The 21507-nt window shown below is 39.4% G+C and overlaps 1 protein-coding gene across 5 annotated transcripts in view; it reads right to left on the reverse strand.

Annotated features, from left to right (window-relative positions):
- myo16 (myosin XVI) overlaps positions 1-21507 on the reverse strand; it is a 375845-nt gene that overhangs the window by 339286 nt on the left and 15052 nt on the right. For 2 of the 5 annotated variants that reach the window (XM_062069027.1, XM_062069028.1), the window contains one exon: positions 18710-18852. The exons of 1 other annotated variant lie outside the window; for it this stretch is intronic. The gene's annotated coding sequence lies outside the window, so the exon portion shown is untranslated. Of the gene's footprint in view, positions 1-18445; positions 18497-18709; positions 18853-21507 lie in introns of all 5 variants that reach the window. 2 more of the 5 variants (XM_062069029.1, XM_062069026.1) reach the window with 2 other exon arrangements.

Below are 21507 nucleotides of genomic sequence, written 5' to 3' on the forward strand. Positions count from 1 at the left end.
GGCGACACGAGCCCGAAAAAAACAACAAAAAAACGAAGCATTAATAATTAATGAGCGCCGCTGTCGTATGTTGACCTTGGCAAAGGGGAAGGTAAACCCGGCAAACACTGTATTCAATGACGAGCTGCCGTGTTCAGAAGTCTTGCAAGCATCCTCCAGCAATAATGAGAGCAGGAGTGGCACACTGATCGCCCCTCAGAGAACATTTATACATCCCTATACTCACAGATAGAAACATTTCCTGGAGCAAAGTTGATGTTGTTTTGCTTCACCTTAGTAACTAAACATCTATTAAATTGGTCTTTAAAAGAAGTTAGCGTTGCAGATTTTAAACGTTTTCTTTGTTTTCCTCAAGCTGCTGCACCACTCCTGAAGTGCTCTGACTGGCACATCAAATTTCTTTTTTTTTCTTTTTTTCTCCTTTTCTTTTTTCTAATGCTAATAGTATTATATATAAATTATGATGTTATTTATGAATTATAGTGGAGATGTCCGATAATGGCTTTTTGCCGATATTGTCCAACTCTTAATTACCGATTCCGATATCAACCGATACCGATATATACGGTCGTGGAATTAAAAGTATACCTGCACTTGTCACTTTCAAAAAACAAACAAAATTATGGCTAGTTGAGCAACAATCGTGTTCCCATGTTTAGTTTTTACTCATTTCTACTAATTGGTTTTTATCTAGTCTGTTAGGATCCGCTGCTCGGATCACCGTTTGTTTACAGTTTAGTGTCACGTTTGTTCGTTTCTGTTGCCATGACGGCAGATTATGCTCAGCTGCCTCTGGTTAGTGTTCGAGACGCTCACCTGTTGTCCGGGCACTAATCAGAGGGCTATTTAGTCTTCGCCCGGGCAGCACTCTGCCTGGCTTCCTAATTTGCTTTCACGCAACAGCTAACGACCACTTTGTTTCCTGCTAGCTCTCATGCTATATTATTTTGCTTGCTAGCTCCCACGCTAGTCGTTTACAGCAGCTACTGTAACGACCTGGTCGCATCGTGGTGCGAGGTGTTCTCCCAAGGATGCAGACGGGCTCGGACACAGCTTGCAGGTAGGAAAATGATTTATTCAGGGACTAAATCAGACAGGAAAAAACAAAAACGACTAGCGTGGGAGCTAGCAAGCAAAATAATATAGCATGAGAGCTAGCAGGAAACAAAGTGGTCGTTAGCTGTTGCGTGAAAGCAAATTAGGAAGCCAGGCAGAGTGCTGCCCGGGCGAAGACTAAATAGCCCTCTGATTAGTGCCCGGACAACAGGTGAGCGTCTCGAACACTAACCAGAGGCAGCTGAGCATAATCTGCCGTCATGGCAACAGAAACGAACAAACGTGACACTAAACTGTAAACAAACGGTGATCCGAGCAGCGGATCCTAACATAGTCTGCACTTTGTCTGTGTTATTATTATTATTATTGGCTTTTATCTAGTTTGCACTTTGTCTGTGTTATTACTATTATCATTATTATCAACTCACTCTATTTTTTATTTTCCTATTTTAATGATGTTGGATCTGTGTTGTTGTTGTTGTTGGGGACAAGTGTTGTAAATTAGCTTTGGCTACAAACACTGTGATGCATGCATCGGATAACTGTTTCAGATGTCTATATTTTTGTATATGTCCCTATTTCAAATAAACCTCTATAATAATAATAATAATTTTGTTGTGATGCCCCGCTGGATGCATTAAACAATGTAACAAGGTTTTCCAAAATAAATCAACTCAAGTTATGGAAAAAAATGCCAACATGGCACTGCCATATTTATTATTGTCTGTCATTCTTGTTTGGTGTGGGTTCACAGTGTGGCGCATATTTGTAACAGTGTTAAAGTTGTTTATACGGTCACCCTCAGTGTGACCTGTATGGCTGTTGACCAAGTATGATTGCATTCACTTGTGTGTGTGAAAAGCTGTAGCGATTATGTGACTGGGCCGGCATGTAAAGACAGTGCCTTTAAGGTTTATTGGCACTCTGTACTTCTCCCTACGTCCGTGTACACAGCGGCGTTTTAAAAAGTCATACATTTTACTTTTTGAAACCGATAATTTTGAAACCGATACCGATAATTTCCGATATTACATTTTAAAGCATTTATCGACATCTAAATTATAGTTTAATGACTAAATAAGTCACAGCCTTAAAAACAATTGTATGTTGCAATATTGAGGAATTAAATTTTTTTTTTTAATAGGTCAAAAATAATGAGTTATTTTGTGGGATTTTTTACCAAAAAAATTGCGTTCGTTATGGACGGTATATAAGCAGATTGATTACGCAATTTATTCTGACTGTAGATATTCCTTCACCGTAACTGTGTATGGTTACCGGAGATGCGGCAAGGGTCAGTGATCAGATCAATGCATACGTCGTGCAATTATGATTCTGACTGCTGTGCATTGGATTCCAATTATTGGGGTTGTTTTTTTTTAATTGAATTAAAATTATGCAAACTAGTAATAACCTGTGTTTAATGTTAATTATTATTTTTATTTTTTTTGTCCTGTCCGGCTACTCAGGCAAATCATACAGTTGATGTAGATGCCCATATCGGCTGTACACATTTACTTTACAAAAGAGAAGTGTGGGATACTTCTCATGTTGCCTTATTTGTATGACTTTATTAAATGTATATATATTATTATTTGGTGCAGCCGGGCCGGAGCAGGAGGGGATAGAAAGAGGGGGGAGAAGGAAGACAGAGGGGGAAATTGCGGGAACAAGAGGGAGATAAGAGAGAGAGACAACAACAGCAGCAAACACAACAACAACAACAACAACAACAGAACAACATCAGCAAATAGGATATGTACAAATATGATGGTAAAAGTGATAGCAAAGAAGCAGTTAGTGAAATAAATAATACAGAAATGACAATGAACATTATTATACTACAAATGGAGCAATACAAATACCAATAGAAATATCACTATTGATAATGAATAATAACAATAATTACCTATATTATCAACAATACAACACAAGGCGTATCACATTTCTGCCTACCGTGTTGTAATCCCCAAAGACCTTTTAATGGGGAACCGCACTTTTTTGGGAATGTTGCCTATCGTTCACAATCATTACGAGGGACAAGAATAAATGTCTTTTTTTTAAAATAATTTTAACGATGTTAAAAAACGATTGCAAAATGCGGCTAATGGGAGTCACCAATGTAGCCTTAAAAGTCCTCTAAAACAACTTCAAAACCCTCCATCAACGCTGTGTATACACACTGCAAGTCTATATATAATGTAGTAATGGACACAGTAAAGTTAAAGTCCCAACGATAGTCACACACACTAGGTGTGGTGAAATTTGACCCATCCCCATGTTCACCCCCTGGGAGGTGAGGGATTGCTAACATTTGTGTCCCACTCCTTGATGTTACGTTGATGTATGTAATAGATTGCATGTATTATGAGTTATAATAATATAGCTAATAGGGTTGTACGGTATACCGGTATTAGTATAGTACCGCGATACTAATTAATCATATTCGGTACTATACGGTCTCTGAAAAGTACCGGTCAACCACCCCCCCATGCCCCCGTCGTCGTCACGTCGTGTCATTGCTGGTTTACGAGCAGACGAGCATGTTCGGCAGCGCACAATCACGCAGTACTTACAAGCAGACACAGTGTGTAGACAGAAATGGGAGAACAGATGCATTTTGGCTTAAAAACTAACAATAATGGTGAAGTCATAACACTGAAAACGCCCTCAGGAAGAGGTGCTTTAAGACATGGCTAGCTAGCTAGTGGCTAAAGTCCAGCCCCAGTCGGCAGTGTTTAGCTACTTCTAAATCACTAATCCTCGCCTCCATGGTGACAAATAAAGTAAGTTTCTTACAAGTATCATCCCTGCAGGACGAGGAATAGCTAAACATGCTTCACTACACATCGTAGCTCACCGGCGTCAAAATGTAAACAAACGCCATTGGTGGATCTACAACTAACATCCAAAGTAATGATACCAAGTACAGGAGTGTATCTAGTCGATACTACTATGATTGTGTCGATATTTTTTGGCATCACAACATCTTCTTTCATTTTAAAAAAAAAAAGTTTTATTATAAACTCAGAAAAAATGTCCCTGGACACATGAGGACTTTGAATATGACCAATGTATGATCCTGTAACTATAAAATTTGTGGTATCATCCAAAACTAATGTAAAGCATCTAAACAACAGAAGAATAAGTGATTATTACATTTTAACAGAAGTGTAGACAGAACATGTTAACAGAGAAAGTAAGCAGAGAAAGTAAGCAGATATTAACAGTAAATGAACAAGTAGATTAATAATTCATTTTCTACCACTTGTCCTTAATAATTTTGACAAAACAACAGAATGTAAAATGACACAATATGTTACTGCATATGTCAGCAGACTAAATTAGGAGCCTTGGTTTGCTTACTTACTAATACAAGACAAGTCTTGTATGTTCACTATTTCATTTAAGGACAAACTTGCAATAATAAATATATGTTTAATGTACCGAAATATTTTTTTGTTAAAATAAAGCCAATAATGCAATTTTTTGTGGTCCCCTTTATTTAGAAAAGTATCAAAATTATTTTATTAACGGTACCAAAATATTGGTATCAGGGCAACACTAATAGCTAAATCATTCTCATTCTCTTTCATTCTCATTCTCATTCTCATTCTCATTCTCTTTCTATGCCACATCAATGTGGAATGCGCTCCCAACAGGTATAAAAGAAAGGGCATCTCTATCCTCCTTCAAAACCGCAATAAAAGTTCACCTCCAGGCAGCTACAACCCTAAACTAACACCCTCCCCGGATTGCTAATAATCAAATGTAAACAATCAAATGCAGATACTTTTTCTTTTTCTTATGCCTTCTGATCTCTCTCTCTATCTCTCTATGTCCACTACTTGATGTCCATACCCCCTCCCTCCACCACCCCTGATTGTAAATAATGTAAATAATTCAATGTGATTATCTTGTGTGATGACTGTATTATGATGATAGTATATATGATAGTATATATCTGTATCATGAATCAATTTAAGTGGACCCCGACTTAAACAAGTTGAAAAACTTATTCGGGTGTTACCATTTAGTGGTCAATTGTACGGAATATGTACTTCACTGTGCAACCTACTAATAAAAGTCTCAATCAATCAATCAAAAATAGCATGAACGCTGCAGACACACTAAACGGCATGTTCCCAGTAAGGCTTACTAAAGAAAGAAAAAAACACTTTTCTCAAATAGCACTTCCTATTCACCTAAGAAAAATATAAATAAACCTCTCTATTATGCGTATCGAAAATACAGGAACACACCTGTAAATCTACTAATTATTCAATCTGAACTTGGGGTAGACCCCTTAAATTCCCCTTGGCACATTTTCATACGGTTTGGAGAAAGCCCTTTGCAGTTACAGCGAAAAGCCCTAATGGCACAATCTAAAATCTTCTGGGAAGTTTTCCCAGAATAGCGGAAGTTCTGAAAGCTGCATTTTTTTTCCTTCATTTCCTTATAGCTGTAGACACTTACATTCAGTAGCAGAGCATTGCCATACCAGGGGGTGATCACTCATCATTAGTGTGGACCTTATTTCAATTGAGGTTTAAATATGGGAGATGACTTGTTTGATATTGCAGCCAAGCATCATCTCTTTAATCTTCACAGCATCAAAGCGTCATTAAAAAAAAAGAAAGAATGCGTAATCGATGCTTGATTTCTATTCGGCCCTCGGGCATTTCCGTAGGTGGACGAGTGTTGGTGCGTAAGGAGGGGTTGCCGTACAAGTTTGATAGTGGTATGATTACATTCCACTCACCTACCCTCCTACACTGAGGGAGGACCAGCTGGCTCTTGAACGGTTCTCTCTTCCTATCCTATCGGTTTTGTTCCGCCTCTCTAGTCATGTCATCTCCTTTACTATCATCCTTTCTAGAAAAATAAAAATGCCCCAATTGTGTAAGCCCTACTCCATTCTATTGAGAGTTGCACTCGCAAAAGGCAGTCAAGTTAAAGTTAAAGTACCAATGATTGTCACACACACACTAGGGGCGGTGAAATTATCCCCTGCATTTGACCCATCCTCCCTTGTTCACCCCCTGGGAGGTGAGGGGAGCAGTGAGCAGCAACACTGGCCGCGCCCGGGAATACATTTTGGTGATTTAACCCCCAATTCCAACCCTTGATGCGGAGTGTCAAGCAGGGAGGTAATGGGTCCCATTTTCATAGTGTTTGGTATGACTCGGCCGGGGTTGTGAACTCACGACCTACCCATCTCAGGGCGGACACTCTAACCACAAGGTGATAAATAATGTCCTGAAAAATACTCGTTGAGGATTGTAACCACAGGAAATGAACTTCTCATTACAGTGATCTCATGCACATGCAGTAAAAATAGCTTTGGCAAGTCCCGGCAAGTCCAGGGAATGACCCCAATGCACCTTTACTGACACACTGTCCCATAATAGTCCTGGAAGGGAACTGCGGTATTGACCCGAATATAAGAGGGTCATTTTTTCCGCCTCATACTCTGGGTCTAGAAATTTGCGCAGGTGGTGCCAAAAACGACTTTTCACCAAGCAAATCGGAGCTTTTCTTCCTGTCACTCACAGGACAGATGCAGCCACGACACAACAGAAGTGTCTCAAAGGTTGTTAGCAAGTTAGCAAACAACAGAGAAGGAATCTATGATGCAATTTATAAGATAATGGTGTACATCAGGGGTGTCAAACTCATTTTAGATCGGGGGCCACATGGAGAAAAATCTACTCCCAAGTGGGCTGGACTGGTAAAATCACGGCACGATAACTTAAAAACAAAGACAACTTCAGATTGTGTTAGAATAATTGTATCTAAGTTATCACAAAACTTTGTGTTGCCATGAGTTCCCGGCGAGTAGACAAAAGCTGTCTTTGAACCTACCAAGAAGAAGGCTTGTAAAACTCCACTGTGTAGGATGGGAAGCAACATGAAGGTGTTCTGTTTCTTTCATGTATTGTAATCCGCGGAAATATTTTGTTTTGACCCAAGAACTACAAAGCGGAGGGGAAGAAGGGCCTGACTCCCCTCAAGGCGACCTCTTCTTTGAACTGTTTACGACCTTTTCTTTGAACTGTTGTAATCAAAGGTGATGGCTGTTTACAACCCCCGTCCCTTAGAAACAGCTGTTGCCATGTAATCAGGGAAAGTCCAAATAAAAGAGGAGGCGTGCAATCTTACGCCAGAGCGTGGTGAGACTGTAGTACAGTCCAGACGTCTCTCCTCAATTGAGTCAAATTTAATTCGGTCTCTGTTTAATTCCTTGCTTCTTGTCTTGTTTGATAGATGTCATCAGTGTTTGAACCTGACAGATTGTTTTCTTTGTTTAAAAATAGAACAAGCACATTCTGAAAATACACAAATCATAATGTTGTCGGGTTTTTTTTACACTTACATGTTGTGGTTAATAATATTCTATCTTAATTTGTCGTTATTTATACTTTTTGAATAAATTATGTGACAATGTTCATCAGTCAAACCATTGGTGTTCATTTTTAATCTATCAAGGTAAAAAAAATAATATCAAAATCAAATTACAGGATGGTATTTATGTAGTTTGCTCATTTTCCTCGACTGGTGCACTAACATGTGGTTTATTTTATTTTTCTACATATGTAGCATCATCTACAAAGCTATTGCGACATTTAGTGGACACATTTAGAACAGCAGTTTTTTTCTTTTAAAAATTTCGGCTCATTTTTATACTTGGCAAACTCATCTCGCGGGCCGGAAAAAACATGTTCGCGGGCCGTACGTTTGACACCCCTGGTGTACATGAAGCAGAATCATCAAACACTTGTCCAGCAGCTAAGAAATATTGCAGTCAACCAGTTATTTCATTGATACTGAAAATATATTCATATAGGATTTATTTGTCTTGAAAAACGAGGGGTCGTCTTATGTTTGGGTCAATACAATAACAGGACTTCCACCACCCACAGCATGCCTTCTTTTAATAGGAAGGTGTTATAAATAGATCACGAGGTCACATGGAAAGATCATACAGTAAAATGTCATTCAGACTCTGATATTGTTTTGGATGCTAATTCAGAGCAGGTGGAAGTGTCCCATTTCCTCAATCCAAGGCAATAAGCACAGGGGGGGGAAAGGCCAGGCCAACTTTGGACTAATCTACAAGTTTTTTCTTGTAAATTCAATTGTTCAGTCGTGTTGGTCTTTATCAAAGTGCTGGCACTCGCTGCTTTCTTTGGCCCTATGTTGGCCTAGCACAGACATTGAGTCACCAATGCATGGGATTCTTTGTTCATTCAGCTCAAGGGAATGATTTTCAACAAAATGACTCGTTTGTTACACTAGTGTTCGGCTGTGCGATGACCGAGTATGTTCCTATAAGCTGCTAATTTTTTCCCCCACGCTTTCAACCCCGCTGCAGCTAAATTATGGATTTTTACGTCTTCACGTTTTTTTTTACTTGTCGCCAATAAATTTAGCGTTGTCACATCATACCAATTAAATTGCCAAACGGGTCACGGCCGGGTGGATCAATGATATTTTTCCCATGAAATCAAGCGCACTCGCGCAATCAATCAGGCGTGGCTCGGTTGGTAGAGCAGCCGTGCCAGCCACTCGAGGGTTCCAGGTAGAGCTGAAACGATTCCTCGAGTAATTCGATTACAAAATATAATCGAGGAATTTACGCCGCCTCGAGGCGTCGTTAAGTTTATTTTACGGCATTTTGCCTCCTTTAGTAAACAGTAGTCAAAGCTCACGTTTTGCACGGACTGTGTAGGTATTGCCCAGCGTGTTTACGTCACAGATCATACGCCCCCTGCACAACACCGCTCTTTTAAAGGCCTACTGAAACCCACTACTACCGACCACGCAGTCTGATAGTTTATATATCAATGATGAAATCTTAACATTATAACACATGCCAATACGGCCGGGTTAACTTATAAAGTGACATTTTAAATTTGCCGCTAAACTTCCGGTTCGAAACGCCTCTGAGGATGACGTATGCGCGTGACGTAGACCGGGGAACACGGGTATGCCTTCCACATTGAAGCCAATACGAAAAAGCTCTGTTTTCATTTCATAATTCCACAGTATTCTGGACATCTGTGTTCGTGAATCTGTTTCAATCATGTTCATTGCATTATGGAGAAGGAAGCTGAGCAAGCAAAGAAGAAAGTTGTCGGTGCGAAATGGACGTATTTTTCGAACGTAGTCAGCCACAACAGTACACAGCCGGCGCTTCTTTGTTTACATTCCCGAAAGATGCAGTCAAGATGGAAGAACTCGGATAACAGAGACTCTAACCAGGAGGACTTTTGACTTCGATACACAGACGCCTGTAGAGAACTGGGACAACACAGACTCTTACCAGGATTACTTTGATTTGGATGACAAAGACGCAGACGTGCTACTGTGAGTATGCAGCTTTGGCTTCTAAACATTTGATCGCTTGACCGTATGTGCGCAACTTTTTTTTGCGTATGTACGTAACTTTTTTAAAATATATAAGCTTTATGAACCTTGGGTTAGGTGAACGGTCTTTTGGGCTGAGTGATTGTGTGTGTTGATCAGGTGTTTGAATTGTATTGGCGTGTTCTATGGAGCTAGGAGCTAGCAGAGGAGCTAGGAGCTAGCATAACAAACACGCAGGTGTTTTTATGCAGGATTAATTTGTGGCATGTTAAATATAAGCCTGGTTGTGTTGTGGCTAATAGAGTATATATATGTCTTGTGTTTATTTACTGTTGTAGTCATTCCCAGCTGAATATCAGGTCACCCCCGGCTCTCACAGCATCTTCCCTATCTGAATAGCTTCAACTCCCCACTAGTCCTTCACTTGCACTTTACTCATCCACAAATCTTTCATCCTCGCTCAAATTAATGGGGAAATTGTCACTTTCTCGGTCCGAATCTCTCTCACTTCATGCGGCCATCATTGTAAACAATAGGGAACTTTGCGTATATGTTCAACTGACTACGTCACGCTACTTCCGGTAGGGGCAAGCCTTTTTTTTTATCAGATACCAAAAGTTGCAATCTTTATCGTCGTTGTTCTATACTAAATCCTTTCAGCAAAAATATGGCAATATCGCGAAATGATCAAGTATGACACATAGAATAGATCTGCTATCCCCGTTTAAATAAAAAAAAATCATTTCAGTAGGCCTTTAAATACGCTGTGAGCACACCTGTTTTTATTAGCACACACAAATTGGCACAATCATCCACGAACGCATTTCAGCTGTGCGTGTCAGCCTTCAATAATGAAAACAAGCGTTTAGGAAATAAAAGACAATTAGGCCAAACACAATAATTGAGGACACATCTTAACATGTATTTATAAACCTTAATTAGGCAAAAATATGATTTATTTGAGTACTCCATTAATCAATCGGGATATTCGATAGAATACTCGATTACTAAAATATTCGATAGCTGCAGCTCTAGTTCCAGGTTTGATCCCCGCTTCAGCCATCCTAGTCACTGTCCTTGTGTCTTTGGGCAAGACACTTCACCCACCAGTACCACTCACACTGGTTTAAATGTAACTTAAAGATGTAGATAATGGGTTTCACTATGTAAAGCGCTTTAAATCTCTTAAAAAAAAGAGCTATATGAATATAATTCACTTCACTCACCCTCTTCCCTGGAGAAGACACAACAAAATGCACACATTGTAGCACCAAAGTCTAAGACAGGGGTGTGGCTCTTTTGATCACTGCATCTGGCTCTCAGATAGCTGACATTGCTTAACACGATAAGTAATGAATAATTCCGCTGGTAATCACAGTGTTAAAAATAACGTTCATAAATATATAACATTCTCATGCATTTTAATCCATCCAATCCGTTTTCTACCGCACCTGTTCAAGAACTCGCATTAATGGTATTGTATTTATTATTGGTTAGCTTCAGAAAAACAATGTTATTAAAAATAATAAGAGACATATTATACTCTAAAAATGTTGGTCTTACTTAAAAATGCACGCACTTAGTTGTATTCAGTGTGAAAAAACATTATATGGCTCTCACGGAAATACATTTTAAAATATTTGGCTTTCATGGCTCTCTCAGCCAAAAAGGTTCCCGACCCCTTGGTCTAAGGAGTTCGAACCGGACTTCGAAAAAGGAGAAAACGCTGGAAGAAGCAACCCTGATTCCACTCAACTCCGACACCGAAAAATATGACTCGGCGGTAAGTGGAGGTAATGTAGTGCAAAGTGAGAGCCAACTAGTGGTGGAAATCTTTGGGCACCTCACGATTCAATTCGATTCCAATTCTTGGGGTGACCATTCAAAACAATTCTTGTAATATATTATTTGTAGGACTGTCAAGTGATTATCTTTTTTTAATCACACTCTTAAACTATGATGATTCGTGATTAATCACAGGTTATTATTTGCTTTCATAAATGAAGTACCCCAATATTTGGATACAAATGCAATTTTGTAGTCAGAATGTTATACAGGAATGTTTTTTTTTATACATGTTTTACTGAACTGCAAGGCATTAACTTACTCAAAACTTGGTGACAGCAAGTATTGCAAGACTTAAGTGCACATTTTGAAAGTCTTTGCAATAATATAGCAAACAAGGTACAGATGTACAGTATATTAATAAATAATGTAATAGAAACACTCATAAACAACTTTACATAGTGTACCATTTATATCTGCATTTACTCTTCCTTAGTTTAATCCGTTGTTTAAACAAACAAGTTTGTTTACCTTTTTAGATGTCAATGCAGGTAAACTCAGCCAGCATAGTTTGTTGTCCTCCGTTTGCTATCTATTTAGCATTCATGCTAGCAGCGCCATACTCACGCTCATGTTTAGCTTAAAGATCCATCCATCCATCCATCCATTTTCTACCGCTTATTCCCTTCGGGTCGCGGGGGGCGCTGGAGCCTATCTCAGCTACAATCGGGCGGAAGGCGGGGTACACCCTGGACAAGTCGCCACCTCATCACAGGGCCAACACAGATAGACAGACAACATTCACATGCTACACTATTTTAAACTTGATGTGCGCCAATGATAAGAAAGTTTGTCGCTGCAATACCTACTAGTTACCTCAGTTTTATCTAAAGTCCGTCTGAGTTTGTTTTGAAGGGCGCAGAGCTAACTATCATCACACTGGCGTGCGACGTGATCAATGCCCGTGTAATGCACGCCACTTTCCGACGGTCAAGACAAACACTGTGATTAATCTTCATTCAGATAACACTTTTTTTTCCCCCATTAATCACATGTGTTAACATTGACAGCCCTAATTATTTGGTATTTAAGTTAAAATAAAACCTTTTCAAAACAGGTTACAGCTTACAAAAGCTCCTATTGGCTGCTGACGTACAACTTATACGTGCAGTGATGGCTGATAAATCGTCTTTTGATTTAAAAAATTGTATTTATTTTTTATTGTATTTACAAAAATCCCAGACTGTTAATCAAGCTAATAAAAAAAATTGAGCAATGCCAACCCAGTTCCAGCTTTACGACACTTACGATAGAAATTTACAAAGCGATTGAGACATACAACCATAATATTGATGCTTGGCACTCAGCATCAAGGGTTGGAATTGGGGGTTAAATCACCAAATGAATCCCGAGCGCGGCCACCGCTGCTGCTCACTGCTCACCTCACCTCCCAGGGGTGAACATGGGGATGGGTCAAATGCAGAGGATAATTTCATCACACCTAGTGTGTGTGTGTGTGACTATCGTTGGGACTTTAAATTTAATACTAAAAAAAAAAAAAAAAAAAAAATTAATTGAAGCATTAGTATCAATAACAGTTGTTTGTTTGTAATCCGAAAAAATGGTTCTTAAAAATATAACACAAAATGAAAAAACTAAATCAATTTTAATAAATTCTCAAAAGTTATGAATCAGTTTGGAATCGGGATGAATAAAAATCATGATATGGATGTCAATCATTTTCTTGAGCGTCCCTAATGCCAACACAATCAAAAAGTGTTACACCACTATCCGAACACTTGGCCCCTAATGAATGTAGACAAACCGCAAAAAAACAGTGGGTCATGCCTCCTTTTTGGCATTGGTCTTCAAAAACTAACCAAACTTGCAGGGATCCAAACAGCCTCTTTCCATTCAAATAGTGTGTAATTCAGTCTCATGGTGAGTCAAACCGATGGCTTGCCTCATAATCCCACCCCCTCACTGCTCCTGTCTGCCCACTCAGCTGTCTGGCCTGCGATATCAGCGCAGTGAAATGCAATCTATCAAAGCAAACAGACCCCTTTATAATCATACACGGCCCTCACCAAAGGATTTTCACAGGGGGAAATACCGAAATCGTGAAAAAAAATAAGAGGCGTTGTTAGGATCTTGTTATTGCTGCAGGGCTTCATACTTTCAACACAGTCAGTGAGCTGTTTTACATGATCACAGACTGGAACAAATACGTATTTTTCGGACTGTAAGTCGCTCCGGAGTATAAGTCGCACCGGCCGAAAATGCATAATAAAGAAGGAAAAAAACATATAAGTCGCACTGGAGTATAAGTCGCATTTTTGGGGGAAATGTATTTGATAACACCCAACACCAAGAATAGACATTTGAAAGGCAATTTAAAATAAATAAAGAATAGTGAACAACAGGCTGAATAAGTGTACGTTATATGAGGCATAAATAACCAACTGAGAACGTGCCTGGTATGTTAACGTAACATATTATGGTAAGAGTCATTCAAATAACTATAACAGGGGTCGGCAACCCGCGGCTCCGGAGCCGCATGCGGCTCCTTGACCACTCTGATGCGGCTCAGCTACATACATGCCGACCCCCCCCCCCCCCCCCCCCCCCGATTTTCCCAGGAGACTTATGGATCTCAGTGTCTCTCATAGATTACTCCCAGGGAAAAAATAATCCTATTTACACTCTAATTACTAAATAAAGGGCGTGCCCTAATTGCACTGCAGTAATTGTCCTCTATAGCATTTACATACAGCGTGCCAGTCCAGCCACATGTTGCATGCTGTTATTACTTGCACACACAGGAGACAGCAAAGCATACTTACTCATCAGCCACACAGCTTACACTGACGGTAGCCGTATCAAACAACTTTAACATTGTTACGTTACAAATATGCGCCACACTGTGAACCCACACCAAAAAAGAATGAAAAACACATTTCTGGAGAACATCCCACCGTAACACAACATAAACACAACACAACCATTACCCAGAATCCCATGCAGCCCTAACTCTTCCGGTCTACATTATACACCCCCGCTACCACCAAATCCCCCCACACATCAACCCCCCCCCCCCCCCCCCCTCTCCGTGCGTTGGTTGAGCGGAAGAGTTAGGGCTGCATGGGATTCTGGGTATTGGTACCGTCAGTGTAAGATGTGTGGCTGCTGAGGTAGTACGCCTTGCTGTCACTTACGTGAGCAAGCTGAAATTGCATTCTCCTTGTGGTCGAGCAGGTACACTGTTAGGGCAGACTGTAGAGGGCGCCAAATGCAGTGTCATCACGCTCTGATATTCGGGTGTCTCCCGGGAAAAATGAGAGGGTTGGCAAGTATGACGCTATCAAGCGCCATTCATTCAAAACTCGCGGGCTGCACTAACATCAAATTTCCACATTAAAGTGCGTGCCGGTGCGTGTGTCGGAGACCCCTGGTTAACATAGCACAAAGCATTTAAGCTTTGTATGCGGTGTTTTTCATTTTAAATTTAAACATTTTTTTTGTGGCTCCCATTACTTTCTTTAATTTGTGAAACTTGCCAAAATGGCTCTTTGAGTGGTAAAGGTTGCCGACCCCTGAACTATAACATATAGAACATGCTATACGTTTGCCAAACAATCTGTCACTCCTAATCGCTAAAGCCGATGAAATCTTATACGTTTTATCTCTTACGTGAATGAGCTAGATAATATTATTTGATATTTTACGGTATTGTGTTAATAATTTCACACATTAGTCGCTCCTGAGTATAAGTCGCACCCCCGGCCAAACTGCGACTTATAGTCCGAAAAATACGGTATATTAAAAAAGGTATTATCAGTACAGTACATGATTGAAAAGTATTACATTAACAATAGGTTTTATATTGTGACTGTAGCCACTGGGTCATGATCGTGTAAGAAGCTGAATCTAAAAAAAAAAACAGAACCGCCAAAGTCGAAAAGACATGGGTTGACTTCCAAGCTGGTTAAAAAAATAGACATACAGTCGTGGTCAAACGTTTACGTACACTTGTAAAGAACATAATTTCATGGCTGTCTTGAGTTTTCAATAATTTCTACAGCGCTTATTTTTTTGTGATAGAGTGATTGGAGCACATACTTGTTGGTCACAAAAAACATTCATGAAGTTTGGTTCTTTTATGAATTTACTATGGGTCTACTGAAAATGTGAGCAAATCTGCTGGGTCAAAAGTATACATTCAGCAATGTTAATATTTGGTTACATGTTTGTTGGCAAGTTTCACTGCAATAAGGCGCTTTTGGTAGCCATCCACAAGCTTCTGGTTGAATTTTTGAGCACTCCTCTTGACAAAATTGGTGCAGTTCAGCTAAATTTGTTGGTTTTCTGACATGGACTTGTTTCTTCAGCATTGTCCACACATTTAAGTCAGGGACTTTGGGAAGGCAATTCTAAAACCTTCATTTTAGCCTGATTTAGCCATTCCTTTACCACTTTTGACGTGTGTTTGGGATCATTGTCCTGTTGGAACACCCAACTGCGCCCAAGACCCAACCTCAGGGCTGATGATTTTAGGTTGTCCTGAAGAATTTGGAGGTAATCCTCCTTTTTCATTGTCCCATTTACTCTCTGTAAAGCACAAGTTCTATTGGCAGCAAAACAGGCCCAGAGCATAATACTACCACCACCATGCTTGACGGTAGGAATTGGTGTTTCTGAGATTAAAACAATTTTGTGAAATAGCCTTCATTTCTAAGAACAAGAATAGACTGTCGAGTTTCAGATGAAAGTTCTCTTTTTCTGGCCATTTTGAGCGTTTAATTGACCCCACAAATGTGATGCTCCAGAAACTCAATCTGCTCAAAGGAAGGTCAGTTTTGTAGCTTCTGTAACGAGCTAAACTGTTTTCAGATGTGTGAACATGATTGCACAAGGGTTTTCTAATCATCAATTAGCCTTCTGAGCCAATGAGCAAACACATTGTACCATTAGAACACTGGAGTGATAGTTGCTGGAAATGGGCCTCTATACACCTATGTAGATATTGCACCAAAAACCAGACATTTGCAGCTAGAATAGTCATTTACCACATTAGCCATGTATAGAGTGTATTTCTTTAAAGTTAAGACTAGTTTAAAGTTATCTTCATTGAAAAGTACAGTGCTTTTCCTTCAAAAATAAGGACATTTCAATGTGACCCCAAACTTTTGAACGGTAGTGTGTATATATATATATATATATATATATATAATATATATATATATATATATATATATATATATATATATATATATATATATATATATATATATATATACACACCATGTTGGAGGCGGGGGATAAGTGGGAGTAGAGCTTGTCTTGGTTCATGGCTTGAAAAGGTTGGTGACCACTGTACTACAATAAGTTCCTTGGAGTTCACATATCATGAGGGAAAACTGGAATCAACCATGAAAACATAACCTGTCTGACAGTGTCAGTCAAAACGGATTTTCTGGCTCCACACACATTTTTGATAGAGCCCAACTGAAGCTCGTGCAAGGGTACCTAATAAAGTGTCCAGTAAGTACACTATAGAGCTACATCACATTTGCAGCAAGTAGTCAGCCCCCGCCACACACACACTTGTGCGCAAACACACGCGGTCTGAATAAGCCCATCTGTGAGCTCTTGTGAAACAAAAGCCGAGTTAGTGCTGGCCAGAGTGATGCTCGCCTGCGGAGTAAAGACAACACACACTCCCTTTTGTATGTGTCCTTCCTACTTCCTTACATTACATCTTTGTTTCGTCTTGCTACATCCGATTGCCAGCATCATGCAACCACACACCGTCAAGGTCCTCTGAGAGTGAGATGATTTCCCTAGCTGACACACACACACACACACACACAAAACACACACAGCCTTGCAGGCTTTTTGGGAAAAAGAGAGAGAGAGTGTGTGCGTGTGTGTGTGTGTGCTAGAGGTGGAAATATTTGGGCACCTCACAATTCAGGAACTACGATTCGATTAAAAGTCGATTATTGATGCATTTTTAATTAATGTATGTTGATGCAGTTTTAAGTTTCTTTTCGTTTCAATAAATAAGCGTTCATCACTTGCAACTTAAAAAAAACCCTATTCATTTGGAATAAGAAAAAGTTAAATTAATTCCCACATTAATGAAAATGTGTGCAAAACTGGATTCACGTGCCCGATAGTAAAGGAGCTCGTCGGATCTCTCAGTAAGGTGGCTCGCTGCGGCCACATTTTAGAAGTGTCTGCACTACTTTATTTACAATAAATCCATACACTATCAATTATTGACGTTTACTAATCGATTCTAAAGTAGCAAGGAACACATCAATAATGAATAAAGCAAAACATGTTTTAGATCAAAAATCACTTCATATTCTCTACTGCTCGCTAGTGTTACCATATCTGAGTTATTGTGTAGAAATATGGGGAAACTACAAATGCGCGCTTAATTCACTAACTGTGTTACAAAAAAGATCAATTAGAATAATAAATAATGTTGGATATAGAGAACATACCAACCCTTTATTTATTAAATCACAGTTATTGAAATTCAACGATTTGGTGCATTTGCAAACAGCTAAAATTATGTAAGAAGCAAACTATAACCTGCTACCCAAGAATGTACAACAATTCGTCTCAACAAACGAGGAGAAATATAACCTTAGAGGAAAATCTAATTTAAAACATTTGTATGCTCGTACAACACTTAAAACCTTTAGTATAGCAGTATGTGGAATTCAATTATGGAATGGATTAACCAAAGAAATCAAACAAAGCACCAATATGATTCAGTTTAAGAGACTGTTCACAAAGAACACAGAACAAGAATTATGATGAACATCTTGAACCAGTTTTTTATTTTATTTTATTGAGACAAAGATTATTTATGTATTTAATATTTGTATGCTTACTATGGTATATTATTTGTTTATTATTTATATGTTCACTGTTCTGTTACAGAGAACAAGGAAGTTGGATAATATTACAATGGTATGAAAAGGGGTAGGATTAAATATGCTCTGCTTCTTCCTACTCCTTTTCGGACGTGCTGTAATGAAACAACTGGAATTGTGTAATGCATTACATTGTATCGTATGCATGTTCCAAATAAACTGAAACTGAACTGAATTCTATAAACCATCATGTCCGAATTGCGATCCATCTAAAAATGTATTATTTCCCCCACCACAAGTGTGTGTGTGTGTGTGTGTGTGTGTGTGTGCACCGGCAACAGAACCTGTTTTGCTCTTTTTGGTGTTTAGCTTGCCTGACTGCACACGTGCAATATCTAAAAAAGTCAAACAACATCATGCAAGGCAGTGAACACAACAAACACTTTTAAAGAGTGTCAATTGTATTGTGGACATGTTTAAAGACAAAAAAGAAGAGAATTTAAACAATGGCAAGCCTTTAAAATTACTTGTTGAAATTTGACATTTTGACGTAGAGCCAAATGAAAACTAAAAAAAAAATCGCCCGCAGACACAACACGCAAACATACCTTACTTACGGTAACGCCGCCGGTTTTTACTTCTCGGTGATTACTTTCCAGCCGAAGGGGGAACATCCAATGCGGTGAGAGAAGAAGCACAACTCTCCGACTCCAATCCTCTACTGACAACACATCAGAGGGATAGATAGACTCTGAGAGGAGAGACAAGGGGGAGGGAGGGGTATTAAGGGGAGTGTGCCAGTTTGGGCGGACTGATGGGGGTGGGGGGTCGTGGTGGTGGTTAAAAGTCATGAGAGAAGAGAGAGAGGAGATTGGAACAACAGTTAACTTTATAAGTCTGTGTTGTGATTTACAAAAGGAGTATTATGACCACACTGGAATTAATAATGTTAATAATAATATTAGCCAAATAAAGTCAGACAATTTCCGAGAAAAAGTCAGGATATGTATCCGGCGCAAAAATTCTGCCAAAAGCCTTCATGCGATTGACTGGCTGTGACAACCCCTGACAGGGAAAAGAGGAAAGTGTGTTGGGAATCCAAGAAAATGTCATCATGAGAATAAATGGAACATAGCAAGGATGTCAATGTTTTTATAAGAATAAAGTGTGATTTTCATGACAGAGAAAATACAATTTTAAGAGGAAAAATATCTGGGATGAAAGTTATACTGTAATAATAGACAATGCTAATATAGAAATACAGTAAGACTATTTGAATAAAAGTCTTGTTTTTTCAAGAATACAGTGGAAATTACAGTGGCTATCGTTCCTTTTAGTAATTGAGTAATCTGTTGATTAGTCAGTTTGATTTATCGAGTAATCAGACAAAACACACATTATAGCCTCAATGCATATTTTAGGGCAGTGGTTCTCAACCTTTTTCCAGTGATGTACCCCCTGTGAATTTTTTTTTTTAATTCAAGTACCCCCTAATCAGAGCAAAGCATTTTTGGTTGAAAAAAAGAGATAAAGTAGAAAAATACAGCACTATATCATCAGTTTCTGATTTATTAAATTGTATAAGTGCAAAATATTGCTCATTTGTAGTGGTCTGGAAAAAAAGATAGGTTTTTATTTATATTTATAAAGGATTTTTGAATTGTAGCTATTTTTAGAATATTTAAAAAAAATCTCACGTACCCCTTGGCATACCTTCAAGTACCCCCAGGGGTACGCGTACCCCCATTTGAGAACCACTGTTTTAGGGTACACTACTTTTTTGCTTGCCATAACCTTCATAGTTACCTAGGGCTGCACAGTTTTGAGAAAAAAACGAGTTGAGATTTTTCTCTCCAAAATTGCGATTGCGATTCCATTGGCAATTTTTATATTTTATAAATGCATAAAACGGCAAAAATAAGTGAATAATGTTACATGTTACATTCTTGTCTGAAAGTGCCACACGTTAGAACACAATATAAAACAAATCACTTAAAAAAATATTTGGCTGTATGCAGACAGACTCAGATATTTTGTCTACATCATGCTCTTTAAATGAAGAAATAAATAATGAAAACTATACAGTGTTTATAATGTAATGTAATGTAATAATGCAACTAACCATTCAAAATTATTGAAAAATGGTATTTCTCATTACTGTAGAACTGTTTACCATTCCGTATTTTCCGGACCGTAGGGCGCACCGGATTATAAGCGCACTGCCGATGATCGGGTCTAGTCAGGTCTTTTTTCATATATAAGGCGCACCGGATTATAGGGCGCATTAAAGGCCTACTGAAATGATTTTTTTTTATTTAAACGGGGATAGCAGATCCATTCTATGTGTCATACTTGATCATTTCGCGATATTGCCATATTTTTGCTGAAAGGATTTAGTAGAGAACATCGACGATAAAGTTTGCAACTTTTGATCGCTGATAAAAAAAAGCCTTCCCTGTACCGGAAGTAGCGTGACGTCACAGGCTGAAGGGCTCCTCACATTTCCCCATTGTTTACAATGCAGCGAGAGCGATTCGGACCGAGAAAGCGACGATTACCCCATTAATTTGAGCGAGGATCAAAGATTTGTGGATGAGGAACGTGAGAGTGAAGGACTAGAGTGCAGTGCAGGACGTATCTTTTTTCGCTCTGACCGTAACTTAGGTACAAGGGTTCATTGGATTCCACACTTTCTCCTTTTTCTATTGTGGATCACGGATTTGTATTTTAAACCACCTCGGATACTATATCCTCTTGAAAATGAGAGTCGAGAACGCGAAATGGACATTCACAGTGACTTTTATCTCCACGACAATACATCGGCGAAGCTCTTTAGCTACGGAGCTAACGTGATAGCATCGTGCTTAAATGCAGGTAGAAACAAAATAAATAAACCCCTGACTGGAAGGATAGACAGAAAATCAACAATACTATTAAACCATGGACCTGTAACTACACGGTTAATGCTTTCCAGCCTGGCGAAGCTTAACAATGCTGTTGCTAACGACGCCATTGAAGCTAACTTAGCTAGGGGACCTCGACAGAGCTATGCTAAAAACATTAGCTCTGCACCTACGCCAGCTCTCATCTGCTCATCACGACCCGTGCTCACCTGCGTTCCAGCGATCGACGGCGCGACGAAGGACTTCACCCGATCACCGATGCGGTCGGCGGCCCGGAGACGGAGGAAGTCAAGGTGAGGACAGCGGTGCGGCGGCGGGCGTTGTAGCTTTCGACAACACCCCGGCTGCCATCAGAGTCGGCAAGAAACATATATTTCCCCAAAGTTACGTACGGGCAAGCGATCAAATGTTTGGAAGCCAAAGCTGTACTCACGGTAGAGCATCTGCTATCCATCTCAAAGTCCTCCTGGTTGTGTTGCTGCAGCCAGCCGCTAATACACCGA

Source organism: Entelurus aequoreus, linkage group LG14, assembly GCF_033978785.1.
Source record: "Entelurus aequoreus isolate RoL-2023_Sb linkage group LG14, RoL_Eaeq_v1.1, whole genome shotgun sequence".
Taxonomy (NCBI): Eukaryota; Metazoa; Chordata; class Actinopteri; order Syngnathiformes; family Syngnathidae; genus Entelurus; species Entelurus aequoreus.